The 20,784-nt window shown below is 45.1% G+C and overlaps 1 long non-coding RNA gene across 1 annotated transcript; it reads left to right on the plus strand.

Annotated features, from left to right (window-relative positions):
- The first annotated feature begins 7,179 nt into the window (after positions 1-7,179).
- Positions 7,180-18,316, plus strand: LOC143652987 (uncharacterized). Its single transcript, XR_013160997.1, has 3 exons — positions 7,180-7,238; positions 7,621-7,723; positions 18,146-18,316. It is a non-coding gene; the product is annotated as an uncharacterized LOC143652987 (long non-coding RNA).
- Positions 18,317-20,784: the final 2,468 nt, after the last annotated feature.

Raw genomic sequence — 20,784 nt, forward strand, 5'->3', positions numbered from 1 at the left:
AGTACACATGTGGACTGCACATCTGTGTGTGCACAGACCTGGTGTTTCAATTATTCATGGATAGCTTTCCTCTCTCTCCCCTCCCCCAGATAGCTCTCAGAATTCTGGAGTGTTTTGATTCTATTTCATGGAAGGGACAGCTCTTTGGAGCTCTAGACTTCACGCTGGCCTCAGCCTAGGTCTCCCCTGCAGCTCCGTCCAGTGTCCTACCTCATCCTATACCTGCAGGCAATCCCAACCTCCACCCCAAGGGCCCCTGCCCACCAATCTTCCTCACTTGACACCTCGAGATTTCACTTTTTCCTTTTCTTATTTAAACTTAGTTAAGTGTCATTAGTAGTTTTGTAATATTTTATGAAACATAGAATATCCTTGGGAATTTCCCTACCAAATATCCCCACCATTACACATAGGTGTGCAAATACATGTGCACATGTGTGTGCATACACACGCACGCACACACATTGTGCCTGCCAACTAACTCCTGCTTGCCCTCTGGGTCCCAAGTGAGATGTGTTTTCTCCAGGAAACTTTCCCCCTCTGCAGAAGGAAGGAAGGGTCCTTGCCATGGGGCCCCAGGCCCCTGGACTTACCCTTCCAGAGCATGTCTCGCCTTGAGACATTTCCTGCTAGTCTTACTAAATCCTACAACAGGCTTTAAAATCCTTGAGGGCAGAGAAGGAGTCTTGGTTCCCCGTTTGCTGTCAGCAGCCGGAACTGAGCCCAGTGTGAGCTCATGTGCTGGACACTGTCCGAGGCGATGGGGATATGCAGAGCAGCTAGCCAGAGCCCAGTCCCTGCAGAGTCCACAGTCTCATGGAGAATAGTGTCTCTGCTCTTTGCTCATGCATTTTCTGTATTCATTTTCTTTCAAGACTTTTCCAGTAGATTTTGAGTTTCTTGGGCACAGAAAAGGGAAAAAGGGGCCAACACATATTGAATAGTTCTCATGTTCCCATTTTTGATCTAGTAATTTCTATATAGATTATCTCATCAATCCTTACAAAAACCCTGTGAGGTGGTTCAGTGGTAGAATGCTCGCCTTTCATGTGGGAGACCTGGGTTCGATTCCCAAACCATGCACCCAAAAAATAAAACAAAACCTTATGAGGTAGGTCTATTGACCCATTTGGCAGGAAGTGAAACTAAGTCTCAAAGTGGTTTAAGACACTTGTCTAAGGTCGTACTCTTTTCTGCCTGCCCCCACGTCTTGATGCCTTGTTCATCTCTGCCCGGAACACAGCAGGAACTGGTAAGTGCCTGCAGAGCACAGGGTGAATGAGGGGCCCCAGCTGCCCTGGATTTAGATGCAGTCAACAATGAACAAGGATATTCAAATGGGGCCCTCTGATACCATTAGCCTCTCCTGGGAGCTTTTTGAAAACGCAAGTTTTGAGATCTCACCCCAGACTTGCTGAATCAGAATCTGCATGTCAACAAGATCCCAGTGTGTTTTCACTACATTAACATTCAAGAAGTGCTGGTCTAGGAGCAATCTAGAATGTATGTATACCTGAGTAAGCTAAGTCAGGAAGTTTGCGTGATTTAGCGAATAGCAAGTCTGGGCATGGATGCAAGTGTCGTGGTTCTCTTTCCAGTGTGGCTGCCTCTTTAGGACATGAAAGTTTTCTCTCTGACTGATCCACATGCCAAAATATTAATTAAGTGGTCTGCTCCCAGGTTTAAGACCTTGACCCAATCCTGCAAGCTGAACATTCCTGGCATCTATCTCTAAGTCCTTAAATAATGGCAAGCTTCACTCTTCCCCCTGCCCAGAGCCTGCGCTTCAGATATCAGTGAAGGCAGAGAACTTTCCAAGGATGAGGGACCTGCCTGTGGCCTTCCTGGCCCCTGTTTGCCCATCTCTACTTTGCACTGGATACTAATCCATTCTCCTGTGGTCCTGGCTTCCTTGCCTCTCTGGACAGCTAAGTCAAGGGGAGAGGCTTCCCCAGCTTTTCCCAAAGGAAGAGACGTTCTCAAAAGAGTTGCTTTTCCTCTACATGCTATTTTCTGCAAATAGGCATTTCTCTCTGATGCTTTACCTGCTTCATCCCTGCCAGTAGGAAATGAGGGTTATGGGGAAGAGAGGAAAATGCATGAAGATGCAAATATTTCTTTCTCTGGTAGCCCTGATTTCTGCTCTAGTTGTGTGTTCGCAGCTGTTGCTATACTAAGAACAGGATCTCCTCTTTAGCTCAGGGCAAAATTCAGTCCTGTTTCCTTTTTGTTGTTTTTAAGCTAAATGCTTATTTTGACCCCCTGTTCTGTCTGCCAGCTGGAATTCAGACGCCCATGAAAAAATGTTTCAAAGACATGTTTTTAAATCCCAGTGTCTATAAGTCCTCTGAAAGGACCTGATATTATTTTTTAAAATATTTCAGTCCATCATGTTTTCAATCTCATTTAAGTGTGGTGAGAGTGGGGGGAGTAATCTGATTTTGAAAAGGTTAAAGCCTTCACATATACCCCCTGGTAAGTTGAAAATCTGGAAAGAAATCTCATTTGTGAGATTATGTGACGTTTTTCACAAGATTTTTTGTTTTGATTGCTCCTCATTTCCTATACTGTTTATTAGCAGCTTGCAGCTAGAATATACAATTACCCAGAGGAGATTTAAAAGGAATGAAAGGACCTCAGAGCAAATTATGACAGAAACAGACAAATACAGAGTCAGGGTAAAAAATGATATGGAAGTGTACCTCGAGAGAAGAGCAGATGGCATACCCTCTCCCTACCTCAGCTCCTCTGTGTGGTATCTGAGCACCTCTGAGCACCAAAACCAACCCGACTGTGGGAAGTCACTCCTATGCCGTGACTGAGCCGAAAGCTCTCCAAGCAGGCAGAAGCTGGTGAATCGGGGGCCCCATCTTCCAGGCAGGTGCCCCTATGAGGATGGACGGATGGACCACAACTGTCCTTGTAGAGGGTGTGCCACGTGGCCAGAGGGTTTCTTCCACAAACAAAGGTACATACTCTCTGTTAATTCTCCTGCTTAGGTTCTAACTCTAAAATGCTTGTAGGATTTGATTAGACATGGTTGTGAAAACCCACCATGCATGGAAAAGAGAGAAATAGAATCAGAGCTTGGTGGACTTTACAAGCAAGCAAGGCAGAGCTGTGGATTGGAGTCAGAATCCGAGCCGGGACTGCCCATGGAGGGCCTCTATTCCACGCCCAGTGGGGCGTTACCCTGTTTGTCCAGGGGAAAGACAACAGCTAGCACATTTTAGGGGGGTGAACCTCTTCCTTTAATGGAATTGTTAACAGCTATTAATCTTGGCAGCTTTACTCTTAAAATGGGCTTCCTGTGGAATGATTTCCAGCCATTTCTCTCCATTTGCAATCAACTTAAATTGGGACTCGGGGATCCCCTTCTCTGTAGAAGTCGGGGAAACTGAGACCTGTTCAAGGGTCTCCTACCCAGAACAGAAAGTTCTGGTTATTCCATTGCGCTTGACAGTGAAAGTAGATTATGGTCCTTTCCCCAGTATCTATGTATGTACCTCCATGAATTAAAAAAGGGACAGAGGGAGGTTCCTGAGAGGAAAGCATCTGGGTGATAAGCCCTACTCCACTGACACTCAAGTTAGGAGACAAAAAAAAAGAAGAAAACTCACAGCTGGTGAATCAGATGCCCCATGCAAGGTTGCACTGTGGAAGCGGGCCTCCTGAAAAGGAGATCACGCACAGGCAAAGGTCTCAGGCATGGTTATTCTAGAGGAGGGTCTTTGCATGGTATGGCAGCTGGTTTATATTTCTTCCTATCTTGACAAAGGAAATTCAGCTGCATGTGTGATCCCAGTGGGAAAAGATATGTTTTTGGCAAATTAAAAATAAATAAATAACATTCATCTTTAGGGGCTGGGCAGACTGGCTTTGAGACTCTGCTTAATAGTGAGTCCAAAGTGTCCCAGCACCCGAGGCTCAGAAAGTGGGGAACACTGGGGAGTCCAAGGCTGCTTGGGGAAAAGGCATAGTGTCCTTGTTTCCTTTTTATCAGAGATAGTCGAGTTTTGCAGCAATTTGTATCACCACAACTGCTGTGGTAGAGGTGAAATTCCAAGCTATCCACTCAAGGCCAGTCTAAGCTCCATAGCCAGGACTGACTCCTCAGTGCCCACCCCCAGACAAGCTGGGGACACCTGGCCTGATAATGATCCAAGGTGATGAGCCCATTTGGAACCCCTGGGAATGTCTGTGGAAAAGAGCCCCAGGGCGATACTAGCACTTTTGCAGCCAAGAGAGGTGGAGTGGGATTCTGTGCCCATTGTAAGGCAACCCAGTGTTTACAGGATATACATGTGAAAGGCCACTGCCTTTGTCCTCTCTAGCTGATAAAGCGTGAGACTGGATGGTTTGCTTATATAGGTATTGTTTTCGTGTGGCCACTCCTTGTTACTCTTCTGTCCCATGGATATGGTGCTGAGCCTGTGAACTCCTGTGTTGAGGCAATAAATGTTGGGCTGTTCGTGTTGTGTTGTAATTTGGTCAGGATGGGAGGCCTGAAAGGCCAGGTGGTTACCCAGGATCTCTCCTAAAGATGAGGGGCTTGGGTCCATTCCCAAAGTTAACAATGGGTAAGAGAGTGTGTTGGAAAAGAAACAGGGCCCTCCTCTCTCCACTAAGGCAGAGAGATGTGGGGGATGTCATATCTCACCAAGCTCACTCTCTTGTTTCCGGACTTTGGAAGTAGATGACAGGGTGTGGGTTTCTGGACAGGGACAGAGCTTCCCATCTGGAGGCAAACAGAAGCCGAAATGAAAAGGTCCTTTTCGCATCCAGAAGTGGAAAGCCAGATCGCCCAACTTCATGCTACACTCCACACTTGTCTTTCTTGCATTATCCTTGACTAACCAGCAAAGTCTTATCCAAATATCATGGTCTTGCCTTGCTCTGCTGCTAGAGTAAGAGGCATGTGTCTTCACTTAAGCCTGAACTGTTAAAAGGGTGGGAGAAGAGGAGAGCAGGGACAGTCACACAGAAACCCAGGACAAAGGTGTATCTCAGGGACCAAAAGTGTGAACTGCCATCCTCCGAGTCTCCCTCCAAGGCCAACTTTGGAGGAGCTTTGTTTGACTTTAAGGATGATTCAATGTCCCAAAGCCAAGGCTAGAACTACCAATGTGATAGGCTATAGGACGAATTGAGCATACCTTTAGTGGGTCTGTGGAAGCTGGTACTTGAGTTTGCTGTTCAGGTTGTCAAGAGTATATGCCAACTTAGCCATCCTGAGAAGCTGGATGTCCAGGAGCTCCAGGAGCTCCAGTTCCTCCATCCATCAACATGTGTAATACATTCCGTGAGTTTCCTGAATGGCCCTTTGTTATATTTCTTGTGTAGAGATCTTTTGAGACCTCTGCTGGAAGAGAGGGCTTGGAAATTTGGGAAATCGTGAAGTTAAATATTTCAACAGAATTCCTCAGAGCCACCAAAGAAATATAATTGAGTCCAGGAACTGAAAATCTACCTTAACTCTGTCTCAGTTCTTAGGGAGTTTGTCAACGAGGGTGAAGCACATAGAGAAGAGGGGGTGGGGAATGCACATCAATGGCTCATACAGTATTCACTTTTGTTTTGTCTATTTCTTTCATTCATGTAATTATTTTAGATTAGCACATGTTGTATCTATCAATAGTTCATTTTTATTGTTGAATAATCCATTGTATTCGTATGCTACAGATTGTTTTATCCATTAACCTGTTGAAGGCATTTAGGTTGTTTCCATTTTGGGGCTACCATAAATAAAGCTACTATAAATTCATGTACAAATTTTTTTTATTCCATTTCTCTTGGGTAAATACTTAGGAGTGGAATTGCTTAATTATATGGGAGTCGTGTATTTAAGTTTTTAAGAACCTGCCAAACCATTTTTTCCAAGAATTTCAGTTCCTCTAAATCCTCTCCCACAGGTGCTATGGTCAGGATTTCAAATTTTGGCCGTTCAAATAGATGTGTAATGGTTTCCTTTGGTGGTTTTAATTTGCAATTCCCCAATGACAGAGGTTGTTGAGGATCCTTTTTTATATTGTTGCTTATTTGCTATTCTCATACCGTCTGTGGCAAAATATCTATTCAAATATTTTTCCCATTGGGTTATTTTAAAACTTATTATTAAGTTTTGAGAGTTCTTTATATATTCAGGATTCAAGTCCTTTTTTGAGATAATTTGATTTGCAGTTATTTTCCCCTAGTCTGTGGTTTAACTTTTCATTCCCATAACAGGACCTTTTGAGGAACAGAAGTTTTTCATTTTGAAGGAGTCCAATGTATCAATTTTTTTCCTGTATGAAGTATGTCTTTTGTGTAGTGAGAAGCATTCTAATCTAGTAGTCAGAGGGCTCACACTTACTGTTTGCACAATTGCCTGGATTCTGAATCCCTATCTCAAAACCAGTTTTGACCACTTACTGAGATCATGTGTGCAAGGTTTAGAGAGTTCTTCGCACATAATAAATACTCAATATATCTTAGCTATTATTGTTAGTAGTACTGATATTATTATTTCCACAACCACTGGCCCACCCTATCCTAGCTGCTTGGTCATCATTATCTCATCAAATCTCTCAATCCCCAAGGTGGACTGGAGCCCATCTCGCAGTCAGTCCTGTGAGGTTCTGAATTCCCTGTCCCTGGGGTACCGCAGCCTGGTCTCCATGCAGGCTGGAGTCAGCAGAAATATATGGAAAGAGAAGACAAGGAGGACACAAATGTCACAGCCTGGTCAAAAGTCCCCCAAGAAGAAGGAGACGAGAAAAGCTGAACTCTCAGGGTGGACAGATGAGAGCTGGAAAGGACAGAGAGATGGGCACGTTGTGCAGAGGTGAGGCTCAGGCACAGCCAGGCACCATGCTCAAGCTGGGCCTCCCCTGGTGCCTGCTCTCGTTTGACCTCACAGTCAGTCTCCTGTCTTGCACCCTGATTCATTCCAAGGTTCCCAAGTTACCCTGTTCCTATTTGTTTGTGTTGCCACTGCTGTTGTCCAACAATTTTCCCTTTTAGCTTGAATGTCTCCATCATCCTCTCATCCATTAATTCAGTGGCCACTTGTAAAGCCCTGGATTGGGCACTGGGGATGTAGATATTAAATGTAAGCAAACAAACACAAACTGCCCTTTGTGAACTCATAATTTAGCTAAGAGGACAGGTAAAATTATGAGGTGATGGGATTCATTGCATAGTAAAGTAACATAGAAAATGTTATGAGATTAAAGATAGCACCACAGAATTCTACCTGGGTGAGTCAGAGATGAGTCCTTTGACTATATTCCCTATTAGACATTAGTTCTTTAAGGAAAGGGAAGGAAAGGGAGCAGACAGTCTTGGCTCTAGTTCTGAATTCTCCAGAACTAGCTCAGGGTCACCATTGAAACTGTTTTTGAAATTGACTGACTTTGATTTTCCAATTTTCTCCTGTATTATCCATTCTCTATACAACTGCCAGATTATTTCTGAAAGCACAGAGTGAAGACCATGCAATTTTCCCATGGTAAGATTGCAACTGCACCTAAATGTCTTCAGAATTAAGAGCATGTTCCTTAGCCTATGCACCAACTGGGTTTATTTCAGCAACAGGAACCAACTGTGGTTCATGAAATCAAAAATGTTTTATTTTGGCAGGCCACGGGAAGTTTGCAGAATAGAAATAGAATTTGAAGAACTAGACTTCCAAAAGAATGGGATTCAAGGTAGGCCTGTGGGTCCAAAGACTATAGCTATTGAGGTAAGGAAAACCATATGCAATCACATTTCCAGTTTCTTCTGTCAGTCAAAGGGAGAGAACATTCAATTGACCTGGCATGGGCCACATCCTCATTCATTGGCCAGTAGAGATATGGGAGGTAGGTCAGGACAGCTTGAATGACAGTCCCGTTAGGAAGCTATGAAATGAGAAAGGGTGAGCCCAATGCAAAAACGGGGAGCTGGGAATAGAAGAGGAGGTAAACCCCTGGCCAGTAAAAACACACAAAAATAAAAACAAGTGAAAAACAACCAGCTGCCTACTCCAGCAGTCAAAAATTTCCAAATATGTATACCACCAATTTGTTTTTCTTTGGCTGTTTTATTCAATATTGAATTGATTCAAAAGAATGTTTATAACCTGGTAACATATGAACACTCATGTACCTGTCACTTAGCTTAAAAATAAAGCAATCAGAATTTTTCAAGCCCTTCAGGATGCTTCCTTAATGCCATCCTCCTTCTCATCCCACCCTCTACCCAAAGATAACGATCATCCTGATTTTTTATCTATCATTCCCTTGCTTTCACAGTTGACTTTTAATTCTTACCTGGCACTTCTCTCTCACCTTCCCTGTGCTCCTGCCAAATGGGCCTTTTTCCATTTCAGGAAGCACCAAACTCTCTCATCTGCATGTGTTGTTTTTGCTGTCAAGAACACATTCCCCCATATCTTTGAAGGCTGCTGATACACAGTCGGCCAGTTCAAATACTACCCTCCTCCCTGCCCCTCTAAAGCTTCTCCAGTTATTCTCTAGCAAGCCATCCTGTGCAATTCTCTCAAAGCACTCATCTGTCTTCTGAATTTCCCCTCTGTGAATGTAGCTGCATATGAATTTGTTCAACCTCATACCTCAGAGATAACAACGTATGAGCTAAATAGCTTTGTTACAGATTCAGTAATCCAACCATCTGACTATCCATTTGTAAAGTGCAGCAAGGATGCTTTACTTATCTTAGTACCCTCATCTATAACCCAGGGTATGGCGCCGTGCTTATGCTCAGGCAGAGCTGAGTTGACACCAACTCGGCACAGCACACGTGGTATGTCTTAGTCTGCCACAGCTGCTACACCAAAGCCCCACAGACTGCTTGGTATAGACAACAGGAATCCACAGTTTGGGAGGATGGGAGTCCAAAATCAAGATGTCATCAGGGTCATGCTTTCTCCAAAGCCCATAGCATTCTGGTGTTGACTTGCTGGCAACTCATGACTCCATATAGATAGATAGCTGTCTATCTCCCTGCCTTTCTCTTACAGCTGTGCCCAAATTTCCCCTACTTACAAAGATTCCAGTCATATTGGATTAAGGCCCATCCTGGTTCAGTTTGGCCTCACCCTAACTAACAACACTGTCAAAGATCTTACTTACAAATGAGTCCACATCTACGGAACTTGGGGTTAGGACTTGATCTATCTTTGGGACATGATTCCATTGGAATAGGTGGCCCCCATACTCAGGAAGCCAGCCCACCAGACACTGTCCTCAGGGCAGGTGGGTCCAGCACCTCCATCTTCCCTCCATTCCCCCAGAAGGCAAGTGGGCACACCTGCTCCCAAGCCACAAGACACATTTTCTCCACCTTTGCTCACGTGTACCCCATTCAGACCTGCTTCCTCATTTGAAAATGACCCAGCCTCCAAAACTCTTATATGGAACTCATTTCTGTAATCTTGAATGGCTGGATACATAAATACATTAATTTGGAAATAATTCCAATCACTGATGGAAACTAATTGGTCAGTGTGGGAAGCAACATAGGGAAAGGGCTTTGTGTTTGGACTAGGGAGCAGGGACCTGGCTCCAAATGTCCACTGTTTAACCTGCAGCCACCCTAACTGACACCTCTCCAAGCACAGAAGGAGGCAGTGTTTGTGGCAGAAGTACAGAGGGGTGAGGAGCTCAGGCCAGGAACTGGCTACACCCAGGTTGGAATCTTGGCTTTCTCCCCCAATGACTTTTGCGACTTGAATTCACAACCTAATTCAGTACTTCCCAAACTCCACTGATGATCAGAAGCTCCAGCTGAACACTTAACAGTTACAGGTATTCTGGCCCCCAAAGTGTTGAATCAGTAGGTATAAAAAAAAGCCCATAAATCTGCATTTGTCAAAGCTGCTGAGTGATTCTGGGGACCCTCTCTCTTTTCTCAAAAAACTAAACCACTATGTACCTCATTCTTAACAAGTGTGTATTAGGAAGCAGGGACACTAACTTACGGTTTGGGCTTAAAAGTTTCTTGGTAGAGTTTAGAATATTAAAGATGTCCTGAAGGAAAAAAATTGAGCTGTGAAAGAATAAGAATTAAAGGTTTAAAAAAAAAGATATGGAAAACAAAGCTCTAAGGTTACTCTATTTTGAAAATGAAAAGTTCCAGAGTCTGGGCTCAAGACTGGTGGATCAGAAGTCAGTTTCAGGGTGCACGGGTGGTTCAGTGGTAGAATGTTCACCTTCTATGCAGGAGACTCGGGTTCGATTCCCAGACCATGCACCCCCCCCCCCCAAAGTCAGTTTCAGGACCCAAATTCTGGGCACTCAGGCAGGATGATAAATCAGCAAGAGTTCAGCACTGCCTTAAGTGCAAAGCAGCTTAAAGAAGGAGTCAGAGCTGATGTGAGGTCCACAAAGCCGCTGTAACTGTAGCAGCCTGCAGTGAGCAAAGAGTGCCCCACGCTTTGCACCAGGGAAGGTGGCAGGTTCAGCCTCTGAGCTGGTAGCTGTAGGAAGGATTAACCTCACACCCTCACTTTGCAGTTCAATGCATCATGTGGGGCACGTGGAAGGCGAGGACAGGTGTCCTATCATTAAAGTAAAGATGACTGACCTGGGTTAACTCATTCCCTTAAGACCCAAGTAACTTTTGCCTCTCTGTGGTCAACCCCTGGGGTACAGCCAGGGTAACTATTGTTTGGTATCATCTTGTGTGTGCCTGCAGCATGGCTGGAGACAGAGCTTCCTGCCTGTCCCTCACCTCCACCTTCAAGACGGAGATGCTGGTGGCTGAAGAGAGTTCCCCGGGAAGCTTACCCGAGGTCACAGAGCAAAGTGGAAAGGGGGGGTGATGAATGGAGAGCCACCTCCCTCTCTCCACAGGCGGGGTGCCTCTGTAGGTACAAGGGGCTCTTTCTTCTCACCAGCCCTGTGTATTCCAATGGCCGGGGTTCCGGCAGATGCCTGTCATATTCAGCCATCTCCTCAGTCAGCTGGATGGCAAACCCCCTCTGTCCAGCATGGCCTGGAGGTGCTGGTTTCAGCCAGAAGGTGCTTACTTCACCTGAATTAATGACTTACTAATAATTAATGAATACTTGAACTAATGACTGTAATTAACAACTTATTAATAATTAGACTTTATCAAAAAGTGTTTAAATTAAATGTGCCCCCAACAAAATTGAGTCTTTTTTGGAAGGCAGTTTGGAATTTTGTAAAACCTCAGCTCATCCTTGTCACCCTCCCCTCACCATCAACAAGTTCCAGAAGCACCGTGCTTCCTGCAGCCTGGGAAGGGCTGAGAAGACAGTGCAGTCCCGTGGGATTCTTAGTCTGTGCAATGAAATTCTCTGAATGGACTCCTCTTACAGCTAAGTTTATAGGAAGGTTGTTTTTGTTCCTCTGAAACCCTTAAGGAAAAGTATTTTAGATGTGGTCCTATGATTGACTTGCTTCTGGAAAATCACACTATCTATGGTGTACAGAAATTTCTAGATCTGGGAAGCCCAGAGTTACTTGGATAGCGAGGAAGAAAGGTGCAGATGGAGGCAGGCAGTTATGGGGTAGAGGTGAGGGCATGAGCTTGGAGCCACGTGCCCATCTGCCCTGTGTATTTAAGGAAGCCTTGGAACCTCTCCAAGCCTCAGTTTCCTCATCCAGGGAATGGGGATAATGAAAGTCCCTACTTCATTGGATGTTGTGAAAAGTAAATGGATCGACACTTGTAGGTGCCTAGAACAAAGACATGGCACCTAGTAATAGAATATCAAGTTTTACGGGACTCTATTTCCAGGCGCAGTTTTTCAGTACTGAACTTTAGAGAGAAACAGAGTTCAGAAAAAGATGCCAGTGATCCCTTCCTGTGATCACCTGCCCTCAGGCTCCAGCAGTGGAGCTTAGCAAGAACTAGAGAGCTCACTCTGAATTCAGAACATTCCTGGCAGGATTTTCCACCACAAGGAATCGTCAAAAATCATCTTCCCTGCCAGAAATGCGATAACATAGTCTTGTTAGAGAAACGAACCAAAAGGTCTGGAAATCAAAACACTGGGGAAGCTAATAAAATATGGATTGATGTGTCACCTTTCTGGAGAGGAAGAAGTGGAGGTGAACAGGAGACAATAAAAGCAAGGGAAAAAGGAACACATACAAATGGATTCCAGATCCGTCTTGTCTTCATACACAGGAAATATGGGGCTCTTTAATCCAGGGCCAGCCCCAACTGCCCATCTCAGCTCATTGTCCCCCGTCTCCTGGCACTGTCCCCCAGCCACTGTGGTGAGCCTCCCAGAGCAGTGTCTGGGATGCCCTGGTTTTAGCATTTGCTGTTCTCCCATAATCAATAGATCATCAGGTTCTGTGGGTTCTAAGCTCCACACAAGGTCGTGATTTCATTCCTAGCAGAATGGCTTACGAAAGGAAACCTGACTGCAGAGCTGGCCTCTTTCAGGCTATGAGGAGTAGAGATTCCCTGAGGTTATCAGGACAGGGGCAGAAAGCATCAATACCCACCCACAGAGACAAAATTTGCACAGTGCAGCCCAGCTCCTCAGCAGGGGCCCACCGACCTGCCCTTACATCCCACACTCAGAAATTTGGCTTTTCCCATCCCCATGTCTTCCTGCATGGCTCCCTGAGTTGTCTCTGCTGTCCACTGGCTCCTGCTCACTCTCTCTGTGAGTCATTACCAGCATGAGAGCTTATCATGTTGGCCACTTACTTGTGGTTTCTTGCAAAATGTCCTTTCCAATCAACCATCTTAAGAAGAGTTTCTCTTCCCCAAGCAGGCCAGGGCAGCCCCTCGCGTGAGGTCAGTGTTAAAACATTTGGCAGGGATGTGCAGGACCGCCCAAGCCCCACGGCTGGGTCTGATCTGGGTCTCAAAGACGGGGTGAGATTTTTGTCTTTTCCATTTAGTTGAGTGCGGTGTGAAGGGGAAGGGCCCAGGTTATGGTCTCAGCAGCAACCCTTTGCAGTATGCACCAACTGGAGGGGAAGCCCTTATTTAGGTGGGTAAACAGGGAGGTGCTTTGGGAAAAATTTGCAGATTTTGTGTGATCTTGGGGGATCTTTATTAACCTTCAGTTCATGCCTTTAAAAAGGAGAAGTTGCAGAACTGCACTTAATGTGCAATCTTAGGGGAGAATGGCGAGCGGCCCAGAGTAGCGTTATTTGTCTGCTTATGAGTAAAATGAGGGTAATTTGGCAAGAGGAGTCTTCAGTTTGAGTAACGAGCTTCAGTTTTCGTAACTATAGAAAGCAAGTGAGATCACCGTGGGGCCGGAATAACACCATCCTTCAATCCCATTATTCCTCTCAAGCTCTTTCATTGTGCACAAGATGCAGCTCAGATTGTGACTTTTCATAGAGTCGCTCGGTAGCTAATATTATGACTGCATGGGTCACTTCCCTTCCTTCCTGGGGTAGATGGTACCTGTACTTTTATGGTGCTAACTCTGGCTGGTTCTATTGAGCTTCCTAGGCTCCTCTAGGCTGAGGGGTGGCCGTGGCAGCCGCGGGTGACTCAGCTTCCTGTGCACCTGGCCTCCAGTCTGATCCTAGGAGGTCAGCCTGCGGGAATGGCACTGCCTTCACCTTCACTGTACGTCTGGCCTCCCCCATCAGGATGAGCTGGCGCCAAAGCCCTGCACCCACAGACGGTGGTCCCCATGCTCTGTCCTGGCCATACCTGGCACACAGCCTGGCCCTCTCACTGCAGGGACTCACGCTCTGCCACCAAGAACTCAGGACCAGCTGCTTTCACTATGGGAATAGGGAGAAGTGTATTCTTTCCGTAGACCTTTGAATGCCCAAGGAAAGGGGCCAGTGGAACTCAGAGCTGAACAATCCACCCTCACATGTAATTCTACCCACCGAGAGACCCAGACTAGGCTGCTTGAATAAAACAGTCCAGAAGATAACAACTGAAATGGGGTATTGAGGGAGCAGGCCAAAACTCTACTCTGTAATAACCCAGGAATCCATATCCAAGATACATACATAATATTCAAAAAAGCTAAACATGTTCATGTGTGATTTAAATTCTATCTCTTATTCCTTCGAGTAAAATCAAGATGAGAGGAATGAGGCTTACAGCAGAGGGAGAAATTTGAATGGGGCTTGAAAGGTACTGATGGGCTGGGGCTGGGTTTTGGCAAAATGCTCTTAATCTCAATTGCATGTTTTACATTGAAAATGCTCAGCTATGGGAGTGGAACTGCCTTACTTCAGAATATATGATGCTGGAGGGCTCACAATTATCTGAAAGAAAAATCCCCAGAAATAAGATGTCAACAACTTCATTTTTGTGGCCCATATTGATGACTGTGAAAAACTCTTTGGCATCAATAAAAGTTGAGTGATCGCCTTTTCCAATTGTCCCAAATGAGAAGCAGACCCAAAAAGGCACATTTCTGCCAAGGGATATTTCTCTTAATTACCCCTGAACCTTATTTGCTGCAAGACTTAGTAAACTAGCCGAAAGCCTTTTCCTCTCTCTAACCTGACCTATGTATTTGCACATGCTCATATACGTGTGTATCTGCACACCTGTACATAAAATTTACATCTGTGAAGATAAACTAACAGAGCTAGGCTGGTGGGGAAAGACGATGATTGGACTTGCTAGGTACAAACGTGGGACAGTGCACAGAACAGATCAAAATTCTCTGCCAAAAGTTTTATCACTCTGGGGCCCAGTTTGCTAAGAGGTCCTCAGCCTTTTGTGTTTGGATAAATGAGGTTTTGAATTACTGAGTCTGACTTGCCTTCTAAAACCACACAGAATTCTTCTTTTCACAATAAAACCTCAAGATTCCTAAATCTCAAAGAAGTAAAAAGGCCAAGTCCCTTAGGACCAAAATAGAAAGAGAAGGAAGAGGCAGCCAAGAGCATTATTTCCCAGCTTACAGAGCCCTGCCTCCCTGTTCTCATTTCTGGTCCTGATTTAAGAAAGAAGTTAAGGGTTCAGTGTAAACCCACCAAGATTAGAAACTCAAGGCCAAGAGGTGGCTGCTGAGAGCTGAGGTTGAGGACAGCCTGTGTCCTTTCCAAACCAAGGATGGTTGCTATCTTCTTAGTGCCTAAATCCAAGGAGTCCAAGATGATTTTCCAAAAATCTTTATTTCTAAGGGAAAATGGTGGAGAGAACAAATGATGCTCATTTCCCTGAGGGGTTGGAAGATGATTAGATTACCATTTCAAGAAAGAAACATTCTGGCATGACGTAGTATTTGGACTCAATAGTGGGAAGGTGAACCAAAAGCACTTGTGTTGAGTATGGACATTGGGAGAAGCTATTTCTCTTCTCCCAACTTGACTATTTTCTTCTTCTGTCGATTAATCATGTCTACAGTTTTAACCCTTTTACAATATGGCAGCTACTATGCCCTTTAACATCTCAAGTCCCCTTTTTCCTTACTGAGATCAACGGGTTGGTCACTCATGCTAATGAGCAGGAGAGTGCTGGGTCAAGCCACAGAAGTGACAAACACAGAATTCAGTCCCAAGCCAAGACTCACCAGGCTTCCCCAGCCCTCTTCCCCTGCCCCTTTTGTCCCCATTCTTTCGTGGTTTGTACCTGATATCAAATGAACCAAGGCAGGGTTTGGCCTCTTATTTGTGTCCTCAGGCAAGGATCAACTTTCTGAGCCTCAGTTTTCTCATCTGCAAAATGAAACTCATCTGCCTGGATTAAATGATCTAATGTGGGCATAGCTTCTAAGATTGTGGAAACTCGTTACAGCAGCAAAAGAAAACTAATAACGATTTGTTACCTGGAAGTGGGGTGCCACTGTAACAAATACCTAAAATGTGGGAGAGTTTCATAATTAGACAGTAGATAGAGGCTGTGAGAACTGTGAGGAGCATGATAGAAAAATGCCTGAAGCCCTGGAACAAACATTTCTCCCTGTCTCATTTACCATCTTGATCAGTCTCCTGCTGGCTGAGAGGTCTGGGGAGATCAGTGCAAATCTGGAACATGAAGACATGTCAGAGGCCCCCACAGAAGATTTGGGGGTACATGAGACACTTTCAGAGATGCTTGCATCTCTGCAAACCCTCCACTATTTCTGCTCACAATTCCTAACTCAATAATCACACTCATGTCACTCACTGTTCTTAATGTTCCAGGAAAGAAGTTTTAGGTCAAAAAAGTACAAGAGAAAAAGTTAGTCCCTGCTGAGTTTATCTAGCAAATGGGGCTTGCCTGTGGTGTGTAGTCCATGTGAACTCTAAGGAGTTCCTTTCACCAAAATTCACCACAAAGTGAATTCTTGCACTGAGGGCAAAAAGTCTCCAGGACAGGCCCCAGTTCTGTCTGAGGGACCCTCTCAAAATCGCTCAACAGTCCTTTCAAATAAGCAGAAATATGGAGCAGAAGGGCACACTTTTGTTTAACACTGACCCCCTTTTAAAGGTGGCCATTGTTTCCTTAGATTCACTTTCCTTCCTTTGCTTCCTATACATAATGAAAATTCACACTCACACACTCAAAGCACATCACAGACCAGAATATGCCTGATGTCATCCTATGAGCACCTTCTGGGCAGGGGAATTCCATGTCAGAGATGGAGTTCCTTCTAAAAGCCATTGCAACCCTTAAGCCACTGTCTGGCTCCATTAATGACTGACCTTTCCCACTGTCTTTGGCCTTGGGCACCTGAATGATGGAGGAGCCAGAGCTGGCCCAGCCCAAGATGGGGAAGGAAGTAGCAGAAGGACCTTCCACGAGGGTTTCCCAGATGGTGATTTAGGTTGTTCTGAATTGTCTGAGAGTACATTCATCTTACAGCTTTTTATACTCTCTTTATAAATTTCTTAATTTTTACAAATAAAAGGTTTTAAAATAGTTTTCCACAAAGGTATAAGATTACCCCTGGAAAGAGGAAAAATATTCATGCAAAACTTTGGCATGAATATTTTGCATACTAGTGTAAAATTTTGCATGAGTGTTTTGCATGTTTATACAAAAACAAAACCCAAAATATAAAATAAATACATGCTGTTTATTATTTTTGGATTGCAAAACAGACCAGGACTGCGCTGTTCCTGTGTGCACGTGCTTCCCTTCTATCGAGAATGAATCCTTCACCTTCTTCATCTACTTTCCTCTGCACAGACTCAGCTTTGTGATCAAACATCACCTCATTGATAACATTTTACACTCTCTTCTTCACTCCAAGAAGCATTTATCAATCTCTACTGGTGGCTTTATACTATGTTTCACTTGCCACAACAGCAGTATTGCTCACTTCTAATTGTCTATGTAATCTGCACCTCTTGAGTCACGTACTCCATGAAGACCCATGGACTCTACAGATATCACAGGAGGGCTGCTGGTTTCAGGGGACAAGCACAGAAGTACATGAGAGAGAAAACTCTAAAGAGCTGGGAGAGCAGGCTGGTTGTATGCCGGGCGATCAGTGAAGTAAAGAGAGTCTTTCTCAATAGTGTGTTGAGTCAACTGGAAAGAAAGCTCAGGTGTCTGCTGGATTTTAGGTTCTCTCATAGAACTGGGTGCCTTAGTTGGATGGAGTCCCCTTCATTCTCACATCACACAGGCTGGGGACAAGCAAGAGCTCAATTCTCAGCCTGGTGCTGTTCATGGATGTTTGTCCTTTCCGTGAAGGCAAAGCTATGGCAAGGGGTGAAAACACTGTCTCTGTGAGAATGCCCCTCCTTTCCTGGGAAGGAACTTGCAGAAGAGATAGCTTCCCCAGGGCTGACTTTAAGAATCTGCATGGTAGTGGCGGCTTCAGTCATCCAACCATTTAGCATTTTAGTTAGCACCTGCTATAAGTAAGGCATTGCTAGGCTCAAGGAACAGGGTGCAAATTCCTGAAGTGTTGGAGCATACGCGCCTCTAAAGGAAGAAAAAAAGAGGTCTGGGGGGAAAAGAACAGTGAAAACAAATGAGAGTTGGGTGGGAGGGGACCACCATGGTCAATTTCAAGTATCCGTCTGTGGTGGTGGCAAGAAGAGTGGCCCTCCCAGCAGCCTCTGGGTGGCAGATCCAAGGGAAAATGCTAATCTCAGGGCTTAACCCTGAAAGTGGGCTGCAGTGGGGGTGACCCAAGAGGGAACCAAGGTTTTTTGAATTGGGTGGGACATTTGTACATAAAAGGAAACCATTGGGGCTCGTATAGACAAGAAGGTGCCTTAGCAACAAGCTGGCTTTCCTCATTCCACAGGAACAGGCAGAGTTGGGAAAGAATTCCTTTCCAGCATCTGAGACACAGATGCCAAAATGTTAACTTTACCAGGATGGTTTTGTTGGGAAACTGGTGAAAAGGGAGGTACTGAGGACACAAGGAAGGAGTGATCAATTCTGCTCCATTTGAGGAGGAAAGAAGGAGGACTTCAGAGAGTACGTTTACATTGTGGCTAAGCCAGGAAGAATTAATATGTGCTTGTCACACAGAAAGAGATCAGGTAAGAGCAATCCTGGTGGAGAAATGTCTATAAACAAAAACATGGTAGCATAAAGTAGGCCAGGAAACAGGCATTGAGAAAGGACACTATGAGAAATAAGATTGGTAGGAAAAGGAGGGACAGACCACGGAGGAGAGCCTTGTAGGCTATACTAGGAAGCTTATATTCCTTTGGATAGGCTGTTTAACTAGAAGACGATCCCTTATCCCCCAGGGGTCTTAGTTCATACTCAAAATGGAACCCCTATGCACAGAACTTACTTTAAATACTGTGGATTGTCTTCTACTCCATAATATATTGACTTTTAATATTAAGTACTAATTTTAAGCATCAAGTAGAACTGATACTCCAGAAAGTTGTAGCAATTTTCCCAGAGGCTTCAAGTGCCCTCAGAACAGAGAAGTAACCCTAAGCATCATGGAACTGAATTTGAGAAGAGCAACTATGAGCAATTAATTAAGTCTTCCTGAAGTGCTCAGAAGGGTAACAACTTTAGAAAGTTGAGAGACCATTTAGATCATGAGATCTAGGGATAGAGGGGAATGGAAAAAAAAAACAAAATATGTCAAGAAGGAGACTGTCAGGACATGGTGGCTGGTGGAAAGTGGAAGTGGAGGAGAAGAATTGGGTGAGTGAGTGGACTCAGGATGTTGGTTTTGATGCCTCTTTCTTGGGTAGGGAGCATAGAAAAATCCAAACAAACATGAGTTGGTGGGGGCAGACAAGGAGATAGCTGGCTTATGTCTAAGGATGTTAAGTTTGACCCCACAGCTGTGGAACGCCTGACTGGAGACATCTAGGAAGACAAAGGAATGGTGTTTAGAAGTCTGTGCTCAAGATTCTATCCGGGAGCCAATGACCTTGCAAGTGGCCAGAGGAAATGTGGGGTGAGAATAGCCCAAGGAGAAATTATAAGTACTTGGCCCTCCTGAGAAGGTTGAGGACATAAGGCTCATCAGATGTTTTCCTTTCTCCTGCAGGATGCACAGGCCAGTGGGGAGCCAGGGATGCACCTTATGGCCACAGCAGCTGCAGAATGATAAACACTGGCAAGGAGGTGCCATAGCAGTCCAGAGTTTGGAGAGAGCAGAAATAGGGTGGACGAGCTCTCAGTAGCCTGAGGTGTGGGTGAAGATGGAGTTGTTTGTAAAAGCAGGTCCTTTTGCAAAAGGACTCGTAAAAAAAATGCAGGCCATACCGCCCCAAACTGGGAATACTCTGGTTTGCCTAAAGCAGTGGGTTCAGTTGAAGAAGCCATGGAAGCTGAAATCAGAAAAATTAAGTGAAGCCCAGCTGGCAAATGATCAAGAAATTCGGACTGAACCCTGAAGGCAAAGGGGAAATTTCAGAGGTTTATGAGCAGGGAAACCCAAGTCCAGGGATCCATTGGGAATTGTTGAATTCAATAGGAGGGGGATTTAGAGGAAGAGACCAGGGAGATGGTAGTTCCAAAGGGGAAGAGGAGAGGCAGTGAAGGTTGGCATTTAAAATATCTAACGACCCAATGAGCGTGGCCTCCCGCCCTTCAGAGCAGATGCCTGTCAGGAAATCATGCATGTGACAAAGATGAGCCATTGCCAGAGACTCAGCAGTGAGGAGAGGGAGGAGGGGTTGGCCAACCTCCTGCAAATGGCAAAATGTAAATGGGGGCCTCAGATGGCTGCTGTGATGGTTAGGATATAAGGTCAACAAACAAGACCAAAATGATTTCTTGATAAAACATAGGTCTACCCTTCACATATGCTTTCAGGGGACAAAAGAGAAAAATGAGGGGCTTCAGATGCAGAGACCCTTGTGGCCCAGGGTCACTGGAAAGCACTGCTGGTTTCAATTTCCCGTTCACACACTTGGCATATGTTTCAGTCTCTGCACCATTCCCTCTCCATAACTCTGGGGCAGTTTATCTTACTTTTCTGTAGTGGTAAAGCCAACAAAAAAAATGTAAAAACCAAAGAAAATAAACAGTTACTTTCCCATTATCCCTAAATGCTGATGGAGAGAGGAGGAGGCAGAGGCATTTCGGAGACCTGCCCTGCTGATTTAAGGTTCAGCAGCTGCTAATTTACCTTGGACAATGGACTTCCAGGACCAGGGGAGACAGGACCACCCACGCTGTGTGGGCAGTGTGGGCTTGCTCTATGCCACAGCATCCTGGGAAAGGACCCCGCATGGGCCCTCACTCCCCAGGTGTGGGAGCAACACATAGCTGGGAAATGAAATGTGGGTGTGTCCAAGCTGCAAGCCGAGGTACCAAAGGAGTTTTGTCACGTTCATCTTCCAGTCCCTTTCTTCCTACCTCCAGTAGAAAGAAAAGCCCAAGAATGGTGGTGCTCCCTACCAAATGGTATCTCCACCTCTGCTTCTAAGTGTCTGGCTGCAGGGACCACAGTTCCTTCCC

Source organism: Tamandua tetradactyla, chromosome 13 (genome assembly GCF_023851605.1).
Source record: "Tamandua tetradactyla isolate mTamTet1 chromosome 13, mTamTet1.pri, whole genome shotgun sequence".
Lineage (NCBI taxonomy): Eukaryota > Metazoa > Chordata > Mammalia > Pilosa > Myrmecophagidae > Tamandua > Tamandua tetradactyla.